The following is a 22270-nucleotide window of genomic DNA, read 5'->3' as shown; positions in this document are numbered from 1 at the left end:
CTGGACCGTCGGCTTCCTTCTTTCTTCCAGTTCGCCAACAACTACTGCATAAAGACAATTCTTTGTTTTCTTATCTTGATACGCCTGACCTTTCGCTTTGCTTTTGCTCACTTGAGCTTCGGCTTCGTCAACGCTCGCTCGACCTTCTGGCTTCCCTCCTCCAGTCGCTTTAGCTTCTTCTGCGCTCGCTCAACCATCTATGCTCGCTTGACACTTCGGCTTCCCGATCCATGGCTTCCTCTGTCTGTTTGAGTGTTCCAATACTCACAGGACACGTTCAGGAGGGAGAGAGGCCGAAATACAAAGAATTGTTGCCTATTAAAAAATATCAGAGAGGTCCTTTTTCCTTTAATAATATTCATACATTAGACTTCATTATTTATGGAGGATTTCATTGGAGAGACTGTACCAACAGGGAGGTCCCACATGCCACGTCACAATTGCAACTTTCAGGAGGTCTTTTATAAGTCATGTCTATAACATCGCCGATGGCCGATTACCGATTGGCCCTACTGGATGCAATGTGATTATAAACTGTTGTTAATAACTCCGTCGGGTCCATAGCTCCATTGCAATCGGCGGATTTAACATCCCTTAGAGACTAGCGACATAGCGGATGCGATATTACATTAGGGCGGTTTATAATGGAGCTGCGGGTCCGCATATATTATTGCAATCGAAGGTTTCGGGGGTGATAACCCTTTATAACTTGCACTATGAGAGTTCCGATAGGCGGATGCGATAATATATTAAATCATATTGCAATGGTGTAGTCGGGTCCGCATACATATCGCTATCGCAATTTTAACGTGACAAGGCTTTAAACATTGCGATACATAACTCCCAATATGCTTAAGCCGCATATAATCAAACTTCACTCTTTGCTTTGATATATTGGACTTAACCACAAAACCCTCTCTTAACATTGTTTATGCGTAAACCCATAAACCTTTATCTCCTTTAATTGTATTATAACCCTTGTATAATTGGAATATACACAAACACACAGAAACTTACATTTTCCACTTTTCCATAGCCTTGGCGTGTTTATCGATGCTTACCTTTATCAGGCTCATTCTCCACCGTAGATTAACTTGCGCTAGATCCAACGACTATCAGAGATTTCGGGTGGACAAATAGCACGGAGAATACCTGCCCGATAAAGTGGTTTTCTCTCTCCACCCTCGTGCTATGTGTCGCTCGGTTAATGGAATCGGGCGCTCTCCTCTAAATACCACTTACCGCCTAGCGTCCGCCCGAAAACCACTGCCACTATTACAAACCTGCCTTTTGGAATATAACCACATGCATTCACTCTTCATCTGTCTTCTTGATTTCTGCCGATATTATATACTACTCCGCTCTTATCTGCTCTTGGCTTGTCGCTCCTATGGCTTTCGATACACTGCTCCAATAGCTCCTCTAATATTCCTCCGATATCTCATGATATGGTTCCTTTGTTAATTGCTCTTCCGCTGGTTTCTCCTCCTGATGTGTGTTCCTCTTTGTTCCTTCTCTTTTGATGACTGCTTCCTCTTTGCGGGACTTCTTGGGCATATAATACATGCGATACTCCCGATATGGCTCCTCTTGCTCCAATTGGTCTTCTTTTGGCTTTGCAATGTCTTTCAATGAACTTCTCTGATACCTTCATACCTTTATGGCTTCTGATATCTTTTCCGATATGCCTTTCTTACTCTGATATTCTGCAATACTCCTCTGATGTGTTAACTCCTCTGATACTCTGCAATACTCTTAAGCATAAGCAGTAGCTTTGATATGTCTCCTTTGTTAAGTCCTCCGTTAACAGACTCTTACTCATGGCTTGGCTTTCCTGATGGCCTTGTGTGGAGCGATAAAAAGGTGTCTTGTGAACTCCTAATTACCTCACATTAATTATCAACCCAGGGACGACTTTTTATTTCAAGAGTGTACTTTGTCTGAGGCAGCTATTTTCTTAAGAGCAATGTTGTGCAATATAGTGCTTAAAACCCAAAAGTAAATGAATGCTTGAAACAAAATCTAATTGAAACAGCAAGAAACTGAAAATGTCTTAAACTAAATCATTCATTCAAACAACCATCAATCGAGGATAATAACTCAGTCCTCTAGAAATCGATGAAAAAAGAATTAGAGTATGGATCATGGACCTGGGAGCATAATAGCGTCTGCTGTGTCTCACAACAGCCTTGACCCTCCTCCCACACTAAAGCAATAAATGCAAGTAAAAAGGAACAGCAAGAAAGCAGAATGGAATGGCAATTCAGAAATGGAACAGCAGTAAAAAGGAACGGTAGGAAAGAAACTAAATCTCGCGAGTTCAACACTCTCAATTCTCGGCATCAACTTACATACATTCGGCAATAAAATAACAATCTTCAAAAGTAATTTCAATGAACTTTACTTTATGAGACAATATTTACAAATGGATTTTAGAACAGCAGTTCATTGTAAAACAAGAACGTCAATCATATATACAAAACACACTAATAGAACAGCAACCCTCAACCGTATGTACACGTTCTACAGCAATATGAGAGTAATGGATGATATGACTATGTTTCTGAACGAAGTAATATTGCTTTCAAGTCTTACAAATATTATTTCACATAGATCTGATAACAATAGCATTCATACCAACATTCCGCTACAAAAATAGCTGAAAGATGCAATTCGAATAAATGCAGAGACATGAGACAAGGAACTCGTTCAGATTCAGATATCAATTATGAAGCATAGCATATCACATAAAAGATATATCAGATTACTATGTAAGAAAGATAAACAATCCACACGCAATTTACCATATAACAATACAACGGCAAGTGTCCGTCGGAGCTGGGCCCTTGGCTACCGATGGTACACTGCCGTAAGTTACTCCAGATGCAACAACGGAATGAACGCTAAGTCTTTATATTAATCGCATCAGCAAAAGTATAACAAAGTCAGGTCTTCAGCAAGACTCTACGATCACCATTGGTTCTGAAACTAGAATTATAAAAACAGTCGTTCTCCATCTCCCGTCTCTGATCTTGGGTTTCATTTAAATAAAGAAGATCAGAGCATGGATAATTACAATCATGATTTCTCTTACAAATTTAGGTTGATTCTAACCCTTTGATCAACAAGAACAAGGCGGATTTAGGTTTGCAACTAAAATTTGGAGGGCGGCCGCAACAGCAAATCCCAGAAAATCGTGTTCAAAGAACTCTGCGTTTCTCCCTGTACAAGCCGAATTTGGGCAAACTGTTCTTTATGAAGATAATTGGGCCCGTTCTGGACAAAACCCATGTTCCGGATTTTCCAAATTCGTCTTCATTTGCTCAGAATCTTAACCGCAAAACTGTCACTCCTTAAACCAGCGAATTTCTGAGTTGGCTGATTTAAAAATCAAATCTTCAATCTGGAAGTTACCTTGGAGGCTAAAAATGGTAAATAAGGTTACAACCAACTTATTAGAACTATCATTGGTAAAATAATTCATAATCATCAATTTATTAGAAATAAAGGAGAATAAATAATATTTATTCATGAGAGCATAAATAATTAATAAAATGGATTTAAATGATAAATTATAATAAATGGCATGATGAAGAATGGTAGAAATGGGTGAAATAAACGTTCACAAGTGACAATAATAATGGTATATTATCGACTCTACACACCCCCACACTCAATATATTGCATGTCCTCATGCAACGAAAACTGAATATATTGCATGTCCTCATGCAACCCAAAGACAAAAACCCATGTGTTAACCAAGCAATAAAAAATTGAGAATAAATGAATGCTTCCTTAATTAATGAATATTCAATTTTAGTAATCTTGATGAAGGCATAACAATTTTTACATTGACATTCAATTATATGTATATATGAAGTTGCAACAGAATATGATATATGTAACAGCAAACTTCATGAACCATTTTCTTAAAAACTACAAACCAGCTTTTGTTGAAATTTGGCAAGTAAATTTATAATATATGAATGCCTTTATGATCCAAAAATCAGATCGTTTTGATGCATGGATCATGGGATATAAACAAAATGGCTGTAGGTGAGAGTGCATGATTTCCAAAATGTTTATGAACTAATTTATCTTGAAATTATCTAGGTATGTGTATTTTAATAGTATGTTTGTGTTTCCTAGAGATCACACAAATTGAGTTCATAGTTTTTTAAAAATATGTGGAAATCAAAAAAATGAAATTGTATGCCTTAAATAAGGAAGAAAGTAGAAAATATCCATCATGCATAGCAATTCCTCCCCCTCTCTGAAAAATTAGCATGCCCTCATGCGATGCTAGAAAACAAATAGAGGTGGTAGCTACCGACTGTTGAATTCTATGCTTGGTGTAAAACAATCATGGAATAAGGGAGGTGTTGAGAGTGAAAAGAATATGAATGACGTGGGTATAAGAAAGAAATGAATGAAAGGAACACTCCCCCACAGTCGAAAATGACATGCTACTGAAAAAGGGGAAGTGGTAAAGATGTGGAATGAAGGATGACAAATAATGCTCAAAATGGATTTGCATTAGATTCTCCTAAATTTATAATAAATTAGAAAACTATGCAATTTTACCTCAAGTTTTACCTCCAAAAAATGTGGAATGACATATAAATACTGGCAGTTGTTGAAGCTGATGTAGGCAGAGTTGGTGCTGAAAGTGATGCAAAAGGTGGAATCCAGGTAAGCACATAATGTTTGAAGAGTTGTTCATGTTCGCAAGTTGCTCGAGCCACGTCTGTTAGTTGCAATAGTGCGGTCATGCTGTGAATAGAATTTTGCCCATACTTGTTGTTCTCCTGTAAATAAAGCACTATTTTGCATACAATGTGCTTGAATCCATAGTGTTAGCTTTGAATATCAACAGATAAGATGCATGCAAAATTGCAATTAGAAAAACTCAAATCAACAAGGTATGGCAAAGTGCAGTAATCATACCGCATGCAATCCCATAATGCATACATTCCCCCCTCCAAGTGGAAAATGGGTTCCATAACCATAAAGCATATGAAAGGGGTGGTGCTGACGGCAAGGCAATGGAATGAACAGTATATCAGTAAGGGAGGCAGAGTACACTTATCAATGATAGGACGGTGAAAGTTATGGTTATTTTGAGAGCAAAGTGTGTAAAGATAGTTATGAATAAGAGATAGGACGCTTTGGAGTGATGATAGTTTATGCAAAACGAAAAAGGACAACAATATGCTAAAAAGATGCTTTGCTGACGGTATTTGAGCTGAAAATGATGTGATTGATCATAAAACAATTTCTCATGCATAAAGGTTCAAACAGGGAAAAAGTTAAGGAAATAACTTCTCTGATAAAAAGAAAATAAGAAAAGGGTATTATAATAATAATTGACGAAAAGATATAACTTCAATACCATAAGCAGAGCCGCTGCTGCCAGCAGGCGTCCATAGCCTCGGCAGGGTTGCTTTTTAACCCATATGAGCCAGGATCCTCAATTTATAAATGGAGAGTTTTAGTGTTGTTCTACAGAAGAGATCAGTGTGCTGGCATGGTAACCAGATAACCACACTGCCATTCACTAGGAGGTAGCAAAAGTGATCAGGCCGGCTCGTGATGAGACCTCCTGTTCCAAGGATAATTTGGTTATCCAATGGATCATAACCCTGGTGTGGTGACCATAATGGGAATGTCACTTTGTTACAGCCTTATGAACATGGTAGGCTGGCTCGTAATGAGACCCCCTATCCTCCATCTGCGAACAAAATTTTGTTATTATTACACATTTTTATGATAAAAAAAGGGAGGCTCAGTACTCCTTAAGAGCAGGGATGGCGGAAGAAGTTGAAGATGTCAATAGAAAAAAATATACCCATAATCTCATTTATTACAGACAAAGAAGATTATAACCAGGGATGATGGAACCAGCATGGTATTAAGATGATCAATCAATATCATGTTCAACAGAAAACAATGCAGTAAAGTAGTATATAAATAATTGTGTCTCTTTTGAAAAAAAAATCTGTCATCAAGGAGCTGTCCTGTTAAAGATCATAACGTAAATGATAATACTTGCTTCAAAAGAATCCATAATTCTTGTCCTCATAAAAATAGTGTACTTCATGCCATGAAAGAGAATCAGGAGAATGTGGTTGAGCTGAACTATGAATAATCCCACAAGAGAAAGGAAAGGTTGCTCTCAAAAATACTCTCAAAGTGTTGCTTTTTTTTTTTTTTTTTTTTTTTGAAGGAACAGCAAAAACACTAAAAAAGAAAGTGGTGTTTTGTGTAGGGAACAACAAAGAAAATGCATACCGAAAAAAGAAAAAAAATACACACAAAAACGCGAAACTGCTGTTCCTTTTGAAAAAGGAACAGCAAAAACACGCACTGCTGTTCCTTTTGAAAAAAAGGAACAACAAAAACTCAAAAAAACACAAACTGCTGTTCCTTTTTCAAAAGGAACAGCAAAAACTCAAACTGTTGTTCCTTTTGAAAAAGGAACAACAAAAACACAAACTGCTATTCCTTTTGAAAAAGGAACAACAAAAACTCAAACTGCTGTTCCTTTTGAAAAAGAACAGCAAAAACACGCACTGTTGTTCCTTTTGAAAAAAAAGGAACAGCAAAAACTCAAACTGTTGTTCCTTTTGAAAAAGGAACAGCAAAAACACAAACTGCTGTTCCTTTTGAAAAAGGAACAGCAAAAACTCAAACTGCTGTTCCTTTTGAAAAAGGAACAGCAAAAACTCAAACTGCTGTTCCTTTTGAAAAAGGAACAGCAAAAACACGCACTGCTGTTCCTTTTGAAAAAAAGGAACAGCAAAAACTCAAAAAAAACTCAAACTGCTGTTCATTTTTTAAAAAGGAACAGCAAAAACACAAACTGCTATTCCTTTTGAAAAAGGAACAGCAAAAACTCAAACTACTATTCCTTTTGAAAAAGGAACAGCAAAAACATGCACTGCTGTTCCTTTTGAAAAAAAGGAACAGCAAAAACTCAAAAAAACTCAAACTGCTGTTCCTTTTGAAAAAGGAACAGCAAAAACACAAACTGCTATTCCTTTTGAAAAAGGAACAGCAAAAACTCAAACTGCTGTTCCTTTTGAAAAAGGAACAGCAAAAACACGCACTGCTGTTCCTTTTGAAAAAAAGGAACAGCAAAAACTCAAAAAAAACTCAAACTGCTGTTCCTTTTTCAAGTTCCTTTTTGAAAAAGGAACAGCAAAAACACAAACTGCTATTCCTTTTGAAAAAGGAACAGCAAAAACTAAAAAAAACACAAACTACTGTTCCTTTTGAAAAAGGAACAGCAAAAACTCAAACTGCTGTTCCTTTTGAAAAAAAAGGAACAGCAAAAACACACCCAACGTGAAAGTGCAAAAGTGCTGTTCCATTTCGAAAAGGAACAGCAGCTGTCCCATTTCGAAAAGGAATAACAAAATTCACAACCATAAAATGCAAACACGCAAAGAATGAATTAGCTGTTCACTGCATTGATGCTTTTGAATGAAGCAACACCTGAAACACAAAATATAAAAGAAATTAGAAAAGAAACAACATTTTATTTAAAAACAATATGTAAATTAAGTTACAACAGCTTATGATATTATGTAAAAAAATGATCTTTTTGAAAAATGTTTTGGCAGCAGTAACAAGACATGAATCTTGAAATTGAAATCAATTCTTCATTTGTTCTATTATGAATCCGTTGGGTAATGATTTGGATAAAATTCCTTTGTTTTATAAAAACTTCTTTGAAAAATCACTCGTCCATAAATTGACCTTCCTTATTTTCCCAAGACCTGCAAAAAACGAGTATCTACCTGCAATAAAACATTAAATCATGGAGAAAGAGAGGTGCGCGGGCTCCCCTAATCCAAGAATTATGTAAAAAACTAACAAGTAGTTACTCTGTAGAACAAATCATTGGAGAAAATAACAAAGTAAAGTTTATTTGTTACCTGCGGGAGAGCAGTGGTCGACCATACTAACCAACAGTGTTTTAATCACAACTTCTTTGTTTTTCGTCCAATTTGAGTGATTCCAAAGCCAAATGAGAGCTAATTCAAAGGTGTATCTCCAATAGAAACAGGTTTTAAAAACTCAATGATATGATATGTCAAATTTGTTTAGAACAACCTGCATAATAGAGTCATTTTCGATTACCCGGCTTAGACCAACAGTTGATATTTCAAGCATAACTTTTTCGTTTGATGTCGGATTCAAATGATTCAAATTGGAAATGAAAATAGATTCATTTATTGATCTCCAATAGAAACAGGTTTTGAAGACAAGAAGAATTGATAGGTCAAATATTGTAAGGAACAGCCGGAAAGACAGAGTTTTAAGAGTGCTGATTTACGATAGACAGTCAGTATTTTGATCATAACTTCCCCATACGATATCGAAAATGAGTGATTCCAATTGCATTGTAAACTAGATTCATAGGGGAATCTACCATAGAAACAGGTTTTAAAAATTCATTCATTTAGGCCTCCAAAAACTGACTGTCCCAACTCTGTTCCTGAGCTGCCCGCTAGACATCCGGTCAATGTTTTGGCTCTAACTTTTTTGTTTCAAATCCAAATTGAGTGATTCAAATTGGATTGGAAAGTAGACATCAAGGGATACTTAGGATAGAAACAGGTTTTAAAAATATGGTCATTTAGGCCTCCAAAAATTGACTGTCCCGACTGTTTTTCCAGAAAGTTCATCAAGCCCGCAAGCCAAAAAAATGAAATTCAAGCATTTTTTTTTTAAATTGGTGATAAAAATGAAAATGAGTGTTTGTAGAACTTATTATTTCCACAAATTATAAAAAAAATATCACCGATGTTGATTTGCATAGCATGTTGCAACAAAAACCCTAGTTTTACAAAAGAGCAAAATGCACTTATTTATGTCTTTATTTTATTTTATTTTCTACACTAACCTATTTTGATTTGAAAAATGAATATAACTACGTATATGAGTACTTCCAGTGAAGCCATTTTCGACATAAGGCTTCATGTATACGCATACCCAAATTTGAAAAATGGATGTTAATGAAAATTAGGGTATGAGAAGGTGGCTTCCCTTGAAAAAATGATATCAAAAATTGTTGAAGCATGGAGTGATGTTGCAAATAAATGATGGAGTGAAACCAATCTTCAATGTATGCGTTACTTTTTTGATCTTGCATAGCCATCATATCATGAAGTTCTTGAGCTTTTAAAATGGCTTGTTGATGCAACCTACAAGAAACCTCATTTTCTTCCATAGCTTCTACAATTTTTGAATTTGAAACATTCTGAATCTCATTGTAAGTTTTCTCCATTGGTGCATGTGAGATAGAATGGGTGGGAAGGGTGGGTAAATCTGCCAGTTCAACATTGTAAGCATGTTGTACTGGTTTATTATGGTGAGGGTGTGGAATTAGTTGAGCAGGAAAATGTGTAAAGAATGGAGCATTGTGATGATGTGGTTGGTTGGGTTGAGTGAATGAATTTGGTAGGCAAGCAAGGTGTTGTGAAAGAGCTGGTGGAGAATATGGAGAATGTGCTTGTGCTACAAGATGAGGGAGAGTAGTCATGCCATCATAAGATGAACCATGCCCAACTTGTAAACAAGATAGGTGGTTAAATTGAGATTGACATGGCTGCCCTAACACATTAGTATTCCATAATGGATTATGCAAGTAAGAAAGTGGAGAGGGAGTGTTTTGAACCATACCTGTGGGCCATGATTTCCGTGGTTTTGACCTTGTTGCAGCTTCCTTACCTCTTTGATATGCTACTTCCATCCTAGATAAGGAAGAGTGAGTATCTATGAGATGCTCCTTTCGGTCATGAGAACGAAACACTTCATCAAATTCTTCATTTTTATGAACCTGCAAAACATCCAATTTTTCATTTAGAGAGCTAATAAAATCAACTTTAAGATTTTCAAATAAAACATTGATTTCAGCTCTTATGTCTCCTATTCTTGTAGCAGATTTGGAAAACAAAGAAAAAACATCTCTAGAATTCTTACCAGCCTTAGAGATTCCTCTTGAATACCTTATGCACAACTCACAAACATCATCATATGATAACTGAAAAACATCACCTTTTCCTATCAGATTTAAAAGTTCTAAAAATTCATCTTTGATTCCTTTAAGAAGGAGTGTTTTTAAGATCTCTTTTTCCAAATGCTTATGCTTTGATTTTTGAAGGTTATAATGAAATCGATCTACATAGTCCTCCAAACTTTCTTCTTCCCCTTGTATCATATCGAAAATATCTTCATTGGCTTTGCAATAGTCTTGGTACTTCTTCAAGAATATGTTCTTCATGTCCTCCCATGATTGGATGCAATTCCCACCTAGGCTCATGAACCATCGGAGAGCTGCTCCTTTTAGAGTAAGAGGAAACACTTTCAATCTTTGATCATTAGTACAATAATCATATCCTCTACAAAGTATTTCAAACTCAAACATAAATGTATGTGGATCTTCATTTGCTAAACCATGAAAATTTGGTAAAGATGGGGGAATTATGTGCATTTGTGTCACTCCTAGATCTTTGATAGGAAATTCAAAAGTAGAAACGTGAGCCATTTCTTACCATAATAGAAGATGTTCTTCATGTGTTTCTTCAAGGCTCCTTTTTCAAATGTTCCTGTCAATCGGTTAGTGAAATGGGTGGTGCTTACATCACCACTTGCGTGAGATCATGTGATTCATTTTTTAAAAAAAATTCTATCTTTTTCCTAATAATTCACACAAAAAACTCAAGCATCTATCTCTACCCTAGGTTCTTTAACAGTCCTGCTGGAAAGCGGACGGGGGAGCAGGGCTTTTACATGCTCCGTACGCAGGTTCTTACCTTCCGTTTTTAAGATCCAACTCTTCCCTAGCAGGCACTCATCAGATTCACACTACTCTTTAGAAATGGCTACACTCTCCCCGGCAACGGCGCCAAAATGTGGAGCGATAAAAAGGTGTCTTGTGAACTCCTAATTACCTCACATTAATTATCAACCCAGGGACGACTTTTTATTTCAAGAGTGTACTCTGTCTGAGGCGGCTATTTTCTTAAGAGCAATGTTGTGCAATATAGTGCTTAAAACCCAAAAGTAAATGAATGCTTGAAACAAAATCTAATTGAAACAGCAAGAAACTGAAAATGTCTTAAACTAAATCATTCATTCAAACAACCATCAATCGAGGATAATAACTCAGTCCTCTAGAAATCGATGAAAAAAGAATTAGAGTATGGATCATGGACCTGGGAGCATAATAGCGTCTGCTGTGTCTCACAACAGCCTTGACCCTCCTCCCACACTAAAGCAATAAATGCAAGTAAAAAGGAACAGCAAGAAAGCAGAATGGAATGGCAATTCAGAAATGGAACAGCAGTAAAAAGGAACGGTAGGAAAGAAACTAAATCTCGCGAGTTCAACACTCTCAATTCTCGGCATCAACTTACATACATTCGGCAATAAAATAACAATCTTCAAAAGTAATTTCAATGAACTTTACTTTATGAGACAATATTTACAAATGGATTTTAGAACAGCAGTTCATTGTAAAACAAGAACGCCAATCATATATACAAAACACACTAATAGAACAGCAACCCTCAACCGTATGTACACGTTCTACAGCAATATGAGAGTAATGGATGATATGACTATGTTTCTGAACGAAGTAATATTGCTTTCAAGTCTTACAAATATTATTTCACATAGATCTGATAACAATAGCATTCATACCAACATTCCGCTACAAAAATAGCTGAAAGATGCAATTCGAATAAATGCAGAGACATGAGACAAGGAACTCGTTCAGATTCAGATATCAATTATGAAGCATAGCATATCACATAAAAGATATATCAGATTACTATGTAAGAAAGATAAACAATCCACACGCAATTTACCATATAACAATACAACGGCAAGTGTCCGTCGGAGCTGGGCCCTTGGCTACCGATGGTACACTGCCGTAAGTTACTCCAGATGCAACAACGGAATGAACGCTAAGTCTTTATATTAATCGCATCAGCAAAAGTATAACAAAGTCAGGTCTTCAGCAAGACTCTACGATCACCATTGGTTCTGAAACTAGAATTATAAAAACAGTCGTTCTCCATCTCCCGTCTCTGATCTTGGGTTTCATTTAAATAAAGAAGATCAGAGCATGGATAATTACAATCATGATTTCTCTTACAAATTTAGGTTGATTCTAACCCATTGATCAACAAGAACAAGGCGGATTTAGGTTTGCAGCTAAGATTTGGAGGGCGGCCGCAACAGCAAATCCCAGAAAATCGTGTTCAAAGAACCCTGCGTTTCTCCCTGTACAAGCCGAATTTGGGCAAACTGTTCTTTATGAAGATAATTGGGCCCGTTCTGGACAAAACCCATGTTCCGGATTTTCCAAATTCGTCTTCATTTGCTCAGAATCTTAACCGCAAAACTGTCACTCCTTAAACCAGCGAATTTCTGAGTTGGCTGATTTAAAAATCAAATCTTCAATCTGGAAGTTACCTTGGAGGCTAAAAATGGTAAATAAGGTTACAACCAACTTATTAAAACTATCATTGGTAAAATAATTCATAATCATCAATTTATTAGAAATAAAGGAGAATAAATAATATTTATTCATGAGAGCATAAATAATTAATAAAATGGATTTAAATGATAAATTATAATAAATGGCATGATGAAGAATGGTAGAAATGGGTGAAATAAACGTTCACAAGTGACAATAATAATGGTATATTATCGACTCTACACCTTGCTCCTTGGCTTCTTGCTCCTGTTTCTTCATGGATCTACTCTGCTTCTCCTTGGATTCATATCATCATTTAGTGTCCTAGAATATTGCCATATTGACATCAATGACAATCTAGGTCCACAGAAACATACCCAACCTTAGCTCTCAACTGTGGTTTGATCTAGCAAGGATGACACCTCAAATTTGCCCACAAATCTTCCCTTAACTCACCTTGTTCGTTGCCTTAGGGTTGCGGCCTGTTCCACAGAAGATCCACACCAAAATCATAGAGAATACGCTCTCCAAACTCGGTTGGCCTATCTCCTTTCCCTTGCCTCAGACTCACACCCTATTTCAGAGCTAATCTATGATGAATGATGCACTTAGGATTTATCCAATAGCCTCACGCTCACCTTATATTTATACAATAATACAAATGGCTTCAACAACTATCCTTTAGGGCTTGTCCAACTGTCATTAGGCCTCTTAACACTAGGCTGACTTGATCTCTTCTTGTGCAAACCCACCCATTAACTTCAAAAATTCATTTCTCCATTTCTATAGCTTGGATTTCGATGATTTTTGTTGCCTTTGGTTGCTCTCGAAGTCCTCTATCATCTCCCCCACATGTCAAATTCTCATCATGATTTCACACCCACATGCTTGGGTGCAAAGCCCACATGCTTGGGTTTCAAGCCCACAAATCACTTTTGTGGTGCTCCAACCTCCAATCCCCAAAGCCTAAGGCTTGGAGTACCTCCCAAGCTACAAATCTCAAGGCTCCCTCTTAGTGAGGGAAGTACTTCCAAGACTAGGAAGTGTCCATGATCCATGGCAAATCACAAGAAGTCCATGATCAACAAACTGCCACAAAACATGCTAAAGTGCACTAGGTTCATGCTGATCCACCAAAATCCCAACCTATCTCACCATGTAGCCTGTCGAGACCACATCTCCTTGTCTTCAGCGGAATGCAATGCTCCATGATCTAGACACCCATAACTCCCGCGGAGCTACTTCGCTGTGCACTCTGATTCACTGGCCCTCAGAGTAGCTCTGATACCAGGTTGTTTTCCCAAGATACTGGTATCTAGGATAGAATCTTAAATCATTGATGCTACCAAACCAATTATCACAAGTCTACTTTGCATAGCGAAATAATATACAACAGTAAATCTACTAGTGCACAAAATATAGATTTTTTTTTTACAAATTTTCCAACCCAACTTCGTTATATTAATCCAATTGAATAATACAACAGCCTAGGGCTCTTGTACTAACGATAATGGCTCTCATACATCCACTGATACAAAGATATACAACAACTAGGGTTTGATGTTTGACATGATGACCACCAATCTACCTTCAACAAGATACTCTGACCATCTGGCTGTAGCGCGCTCTCCCAGCTCCTCTCGGTCATACCCTATACACATCCACCCTGTCCTACGACTCCCAATCTATAGAATCTGCCTCTATCAATGCACCAAGTCCATTTGGCCACTGAATCTCGACTCCACCTACCCTCTCGTTGACCATTAGTCCTTCAACACATCAACACATTGAGACTCATGTTGAGTTGTTCACAACTCTCATTTTCCCACTGCTGTTCCTCAACTACTCAAGGACTTCAACCCAGTATAGTCTTCTAGCGCTGCTCTAATGAAGACTAACATAGGGCATGGAGGACTGCCACCTATCAATGCAAGATGTCCTTCTCCTATAATGAACACGAGCTAGGAGGACTGCCCAACATCTGCTGTAGATGTCCTCCACAAGGCAAGTCTAGGGCTACTCAAACTACTCTTGGCTGATCATACCTATGAGCTCTCTTTCTGCCACATCTAACAATCCCTTAGTCTTTCAAGAGACTTGTTTCTCTTAGCTTGAAGCAAGCCTCTAAAATCCTCCCAAGTTGTTCTTTAGGCTGCTCCAACTTTGCCTCATCTAGGCCCACACTTGGTCCACTCTCACGCTGCCCTCCAACAGACCACGAGTGTCCAATACAATGCTGTAGCATCTGCTCATTGGTTAGGGCATCCAAACACTTTGATTACCCTTCCTCTTGGCTTCTAACAATCTTCTATAATTTGTCCTCTCCTAAGACCCCATCCTCTAGCATTCATCCATCAACAAGAGACCATTTGCAATCACGATATTGCTTCCCTCTTGCCTAGGGTTCCTTGCAAACTTCTAAGCTCTAGTTAGGGTATCACAACAACCCTAATTCTGCTCCATGTCATTGTACCTCCCTTTCCCACTAGGTTTCCCTTCTACATTGCCTTTTACCCTTCTTCATACACTGTTGTAGGCCTCAAGGTTCCTCCTCAAAACTCTTGCGACTCCACAGATAGCTACAACAAGGGTCTTGGCTTACTTAGACAGGAAAATACCTCTGTTTTGGGTTGCGACCTATCCTTGATGATTGTGGCTAGGAGAGAGGGGCTCAACTAGCCCTCTCTGCCCTTCTACAAGTCCTCCAACAATGTTGTACCTACAACGCTTCTCTGTGACTGTAAAAAAGGACAAAATACTCATCAAAACATGCACAAAAACATACCCAACCTTACCTTTGAACTACGACTTGATCTGGCAAGGAAGACGCCTCAAATTTGCCCAAAAGTATGCCCGTAAGTCACCTTGTTGGCTGCCTTAGGGCTGCAGCCTGTTCCACAGAAGATCCACACCAAAGTCACAGAGAATACCCTCTCCAAACTCGGCTGCACAGTCTCCTTTCCCTTGCCTCAGACTCGCACCCTATTTGAAAGCTAATTTATGATGAATGATGCACTTAGGATTTTTCCAATAGCCTAACGCTGACCGTATATTTTTACATTAATACAAGGGCTTCAACAACTATCCTTTAGGGCTTGTCCAGCTGTCATTAGGCCTCTTAAGTTTTAACACTAGGCCGACTTAATCTCTTCTTGTGCAAATCCTCCCAATAACTTCAAAAATTCATTTCTCCATTTCTAAGCTCGAATTTTGATGATTTTCATTGCCTCTGGTTGCTCTTGAAGTCCTCTATCATCTCCATCACTGACATGTCAAATTCTTATCACGGTTTCACACCCACATGCTTGGGTGGAAAGCCCATAGACTTGGGTTTCAAGCCCACAAATCACTTTTGTGGCGCTCCAACCTCCAATCCTCGAACCTTAGGGCTTGGAGTACCTCCCAAGCTACAAATCTCAACAATTTTGACCGCACGCAACAACATAACATACCTTCTCAAGCAATCGCATAAAAGAGGATGAATTGACCAAGCTTTGACTAAGTCAACAAGAGTTATTATTTGAATGAGTTTGACCTGCTATTTGATCGAATTATCTGGCCTAGTTTGATCGTAGAAGAGGTTGCCTTTGACTGCAGAAACAGGCCGAGTTTGATCGCAGAAGAGGATTGTTTAAATGTTGGTTTGACCACAGGGGTTGAGTCCAAGAGTCAACCATAGGTCCGAAGTTGACCAAACCGAAAGTTGACTAGATTTGACTATTTGGGTGGTTTAACCAATGTTGATTAGCTAGTAGTTTAAAATTTGATTGGTATTTAGAGTTGGATTTTGGCACAAATTTCTAGACAAATTTGGATTTGTAAACCTTGCTGAAGAAAAGTTCTCCTAAAAGAAGAGTTGTTGGGTTTTCTCCCAAGTTGAGGTTTCCCAGGGGAAATTTGTTGTTTGTATTGTGCATGGATATCTCTTTATGATCCTTACTATTTTTGTTGCATTACTGTTGAGATTTACCATGCATAATTTCTCACTGATATCAATGACATAAAGGGAAATTGTTAAACATCATTAGGGAGTAATTATCAGATCAGAGGATTCATTTCCACTGTGCTTATTGTAGAAAATTCAACATGGTTTTAGAGCTTTGTTAAAAGAGCATCCATTGAAGTCATCCCTAAAGACAAGTGTTCAACAACTTAATTGGTTTTTGGATCTCTTGTCAAAAATGACACCAAGTCTTAGAGTTGAAGACAGGCTAGATGGTGTCATCAATTTCAGATCTTGGAATAATAAGATACTCCTTATCTTGGAAGAGAATGAACTTTAGGATCATGTGGAGAAAGTCATTCCAGAGCCGGAGGAAGATGAGGAGAAAGTTACGTATAAGAAGCATGAAGCCAAGGCAAAGAGAATCTTGGTAGATTCCATAAAAGATCACTTGATTCTTCATGCCATTGGATTAAAGACTACCAAGGCAGTGTATGATGCTCTAGTAAAATTGTGTGCAAGCAGAAAGTTAGCCTTGAAAAATTGTCTTTGTCATGTGACAATGTCTAGATCAGATTCTGTTATCTCATATCTTATGAGAGTCTCTCAGATCAAAGTTGAGCTTGTAGCCATCGGAGATACTATTGATGATACAAAGATTGTTACAGTGACTCCCAATGGATTTCCCTTCTCATAGGAGCCATTTATTCAGGGAATTTGTGCACGATCAAACCTACCCACATTTGATGCTCTGTGGATTGATTGCACCCAAGAGGAAGCTAGATTATTGTCTAGGAATGACTCACAAAATTCATAGAATGAAGCAACACAAGCCCTTGTAGCTCATACTAGAAAAGGAAAGGGAAGAAGGAACTTTGGAAAATATAGCAAGAATAATTCGGGTAGAAGACCCATTCTTGTTAAAGAGAAGGAGAAGAAGGATGTGTCAAAGATTAAGTGCTTTATTTGTTAAAATTTTGGACAATATGCATCCCTATGCCTTGAAAGAAAAAGGAAGGAAAAACAACATGCATCAACAACCAACGTTGATAATAATGATGATGAGTAACCACCTTAGAAGAAGTCACAAGAATTTTTCCTTTGGAATTGTCAAAAAATGAATTGACAATTCTCTTCAATTCTCAATTGTTTCTTCCTAAATTAAGAGATAAGAACTTCATATTTTTCTCACCTGATTATATTTTTTTATTTAGTCAGTCTCTTGTCTTTTTATTTTTGTATGGCCTTGATATTTCCTTCTTACCTCCATTATGAATTTTTCCTTTTCCATGGCCTCTTGAATGAGGTTTACGAAAAGGAAGAATAGGTCCATTGAGAAGGCTGCCATTACATAGGTAGAAGCATCAAGAAGTACAAGGCAAGGTACTGGCAAGAGGAATCTCCCAGTAGGAGGGAGTGGACTACAAGGATATTTTTTCTCCAATATCCAGTAGATAGGCCTAAGGGCTTGAGCATAGACTAAGAAGAGTGATTGGTGTTCACAAGAAATTGTACAGATTGTTAAGACATTTAGGATCGTGCCCGATGATAGGAAGAGCTTCCAGTTTCGTCGGAGCAAACTGTTAGCCAGAGTATAAGGAGTAGCTTTCCTAAAGGATGTCATGGGTTTAGATTGTCAAGATGCTCATGGAAAGGACTCTAGGAGTAGTGTGCCTTCTTTGAGGAGACCATGTCAAATAGAAAAAGGACTTGCTTATGTGATAGAGGGAGCAATAGTGGTAAAAGGACTTGAAAGAGGGAGCAACAATAGCAGAAGGACTTGCTTACGTGACAAAGGAAGCAACAATGGAAATAAGATTTGATTTCGTGACAAAGGAAGCAACAAGGACTACCACAGGAAGACTTGTTCCAATGTCAGAGGGAGTTGGCCTCGGAAATTGAAATGAAGGATTATGAAGAGATACACTATTTCTTGGGATTGGAGATTCAGATTAGGTGGATCTCATGATGTATAGGTAGTTTATTGGATCCTTGATCTACTTGGTTAACACCAGACTTAATATTTGCTTTGCAGTGAACACCCTAAGCTAGTATGTGGTTGAGCCGAGGCAAATACATTGGCTTGCAGAGGTACCTATGTGGTACAGTAGATATGGTTTGAGATATGTCTCAGGTGGTGAAGTGAGGCTACAAGATATACAAATTCAGATTGGGTTGAGAGTGCAGAGGATAGAAAGAGCACAATAGGGTGTTGCTTCAGCTTGGGATCAACTATGATATCTTGGTTTACTTGAAAGCATACTTTTGTCCCACTCAGTATAACATGATAAGAGTATATCGCAGCTATGTCACAAGTTGTGAAGTAGTGTGATTTCAGAAGCTTCTTGTAGGACTCCTTGATGATGTCACTTGATCTGAAACATGGTGCAGAGAGTAGTGGAGCTCTAGTAATATGCATAGATGCACGGCTTGCAAACATTCTTACCAAGCCTCTGTCTAGAGTGAAGTTTGTATACTTCAGAGACAAGCTTGGCGTGATGCAGAATGTCTCCCTCGTTGAGAGGGAGGGTTGATGTCTTTGCAGAATTAGGGCAGACCATCTCCTAAAGCCATAAAGGACTTTGGTTGGGTCATAAAGGACTTTGACTAGGGGAGATGGATACATTCACCTTTGAAGCGAGAAGGACTTGGCTGTAGGTCATAAAGGACTTTGACCAAAAAGGTGAATGGCCCAAGGCAATTATAGGGAAAAATTACAGGATTGTGCAAATCTTCTCCTAAGAAGCCATAAGGACTTGGCTAGGTCATAAAGAACTTTGACCAGAGGAGATAGATGTAATTCCCCTGAAAAGCCATAAAGGACTTTGGCTGGGTGAATGGTCCAAGTGTAGATTCTCACTGAGAAAGCCAGAAGGACTTGGCTGAGTCATAAAGGACTTTGACCACAGGAGATTGATACATGTTCCTAATGAGCCATAAAGGATTTTGGCCAGAGGTAAAAGGCCCGAGATACTCACATTTCCCATTCTAGGATGGAGCTATCTATAGACATGGATCAACTTAGCAAGATTGTGAACTTTTCTTATGAAGGAGAAATTTCAGCTAAGGGGAAATTTGTTGCAGCCAAGGGGAATACCTCTCTCACTAAGGACTGTTGATTTTTGTGTAGCATCAGGAGGTATTCCTGCATGCCAAGAGGCCTCCTAAGTCAGCCTTGGAAAATTATGAAAATAAAAATTAAAAATTCTAATTTTTGGGCTTCATGTAGGCTCCAAGGTGTCAAGTCAACCCCACCATGAAAGGGTGTGATCCTTGTTCAAATTCACCCCATTTGACTAGTATATATACACAATGATAGTTCGTCATTTTGACCACACACAACAACATAACATATCTTCTCAAGAAACTACAAAAAGGAGTTGAAAGGAGGATGAATTTACCAAGCTTTGACTAAGTCAACAAGAGCTATTATTTGGCCTAGTTTTACCGCAAAAGAGGCTAACTTTGACCTTAGAAACATGCCAAGTTTGACCAGAAAAGAGAACTGTTTGACTATAGCTTTGACTGCAGGTTTGACCATAGGTCTAAGTTGACTGTAGGAGTCAACAATAGGTCTGAAGTTGACTATAGGAGATAAGTTGACAAGGCCAAAAGTTGACCAGATTTGACTGTTTGGGTGGTTTGACCAACGTTGTTTGGTTGTTAATTTGACTAGTGTTGACTGGCGTTTAGACTTGGATTTTTTGCATAGATTTCTAGACAAATTCGGATTTGTAAACCTTGCTGAATAAAATTTCTCCCAGAAGAAGAGTTGTTGGGTTTTCTCCCAAGTTTGGGATTCCCAGGGAAAATTTGTCGTCTCTATTATGCATGGTTGTCTCTTTATGATCTTATTGTTTTTGTTGCATTACTGTTGAGATTTTTTGTGTATAATTGCTCAATGATATAAGTGACATAAAGATAATTTGTTAAACATCTTTAGCTAGTAATTATCATATTAGATTGGTTTCTACTATGCTATGGCCTCCCAAGCTTCGACCCCATGTGGACCCATTGCATTGGGATGTGGCTGCCTTTGTTGGATGTCAGCGGAACAATCTCCCCTCGCATGTTATCGATCACCTATGCCATTGTTCACCTGTGCCAGTTAGTCGTCCCTAGTGTCAGGCCTGACATCCCTAGGCTGTCAACCACCCTCAACTAGGTTCTCAGTCATTATCTTTTTTTTTTTTAATTTAACCTTTAAATTTATCATTTCGCCTCAGCCATCATACGATTTTTCTTTAGCCTGTATGGATTTTTCACCTTGGCTATCGTATGACGTACAACCTTCGCCTTTTGGTTTTCAACCCATTTTTTTTTAAATCTATGCCTCGTATGATTGTTGTCGAACCTAGCCCTTACGATGCCTATACGAACTTGGCATCGTTGGTGATTCAGAGATCGGTTTTAGAGTTTATGCTCTGATACCATGTTAAATTTTGAACCTAACACTTGGCAATTAATTCCTAGAAGATTTATCATAAATCTACTAAATAAAAGCACAACTAGGTTCTTAACAAAATTATTCAGTGGAAGTACAATTACACAACCATTCTCAATCAAATGTGACACACAAATTCTTCCCAATCAATAGTTCTTTATTCACTTAATAAAATGAATCTACTTGGGCTCCTGTCCTAGGATACTGGCCCTATTACTACAAAATCTAGCACCCTACAAGGCTAACACTATACCAAGTGACAACATTGGGATAGTAACCCATTTTCACCACGGCTACTATCCCTTGCTCTTTACAGATTTTCACCGATGGGAGGAGTTCTCATATGTGAGGTCACGTAATAGGGGTATTCTAAGGCTGAGGCATAAGGTGACCCAAGAGGTATTAATGGAAAGATACAATTTTAGGCTCAATGATACAAAAGAGACAATACACTTTCTTTAGAGAGGCTAGTTACCAACAAACCAAGACCTAGGGCTTGATTAATTAGTTGATATTTGGGGCAGCCAAAGGTCCAAATGAAGAGAAAGGGTTTACAACAATTACCTTCAACAAGACATAGGTACATGAAACCCTCAAAGAAGCCCCTAAGTTGAAACAACAAGCAGCGAGGGTTTAACCTAGGCAAGAAATTTTATGGATAAAATTGAAGTGAATGCCTACCAAGAGGATTCATTTTGAGGCAACCAATCATGTCCTTGGCATTTAGACTCTCCAATCCCAAAAATCTCTTGCCTAGAAATTTGCACTATGCCCTAGTTTGAGATCTTGTCCTTAAAGGGGCCAAATTAGGGCAAGAAGGGGAGAGAAAATATATGGTTTAAAGTTGAAGTGATCACCATGAAAGGAGGGCCAATGCCCTACCCTTGGGTAGATGGAGTCTATGTAACGGCCCATCTAAACTAATCCACTATATAAAGTTTTAAACTTTATAATAAAACAGATATGATGAACTTTAAATAATAAATATGATTAAGTTTTATAAATATAAATTTAAACTTTATAAAATATATAAATTAAACTTTATAAAATATAAATTAAACTTTATAAAACTAAACTATATAATAAAAATAAAGAAAATCAAAAGAAGCACCCTTATACAAAGGGGACGCTTAAAACCAGCTGGATATTTATAACAAAGCGCATATGACAGCAGGAAAATATCTGAGAGCCATAAATGCGTGGAAGGCGTGTCAGGACGAGGGAAGGCGGTGGCTGCAGGTAGGAGGGCGGCCACCGCCAGGCCCGCAGATAAAAACCAGAGGTCTGAACCGAGAGAGGGGCGGTAACAACGGAGTTAGAAACCAGGAGGAGGAAATTCAGCAGTGAGAGAGGTCTGCCATTGGAAGAGCTTTAATCTGTCTGAGGTTCT

The 22270-nt window shown here is 38.1% G+C and overlaps 1 protein-coding gene across 4 annotated transcripts in view; it reads left to right on the top strand.

The window, feature by feature from the left end:
- LOC149182898 (type I inositol polyphosphate 5-phosphatase 1-like) overlaps positions 1–22270 on the top strand; it is a 291600-nt gene that overhangs the window by 202774 nt on the left and 66556 nt on the right. The gene's annotated exons all lie outside the window — the stretch shown is intronic.

The sequence above is a fragment of the Pinus tabuliformis genome, chromosome 3_2 (genome assembly GCF_031772625.1).
Source record: "Pinus tabuliformis cultivar Carrire ecotype Pingquan chromosome 3_2, CPIR1, whole genome shotgun sequence".
Classification (NCBI taxonomy): Eukaryota; Viridiplantae; Streptophyta; class Pinopsida; order Pinales; family Pinaceae; genus Pinus; species Pinus tabuliformis.
This window is presented reverse-complemented; position numbering and strand designations above follow the sequence as displayed.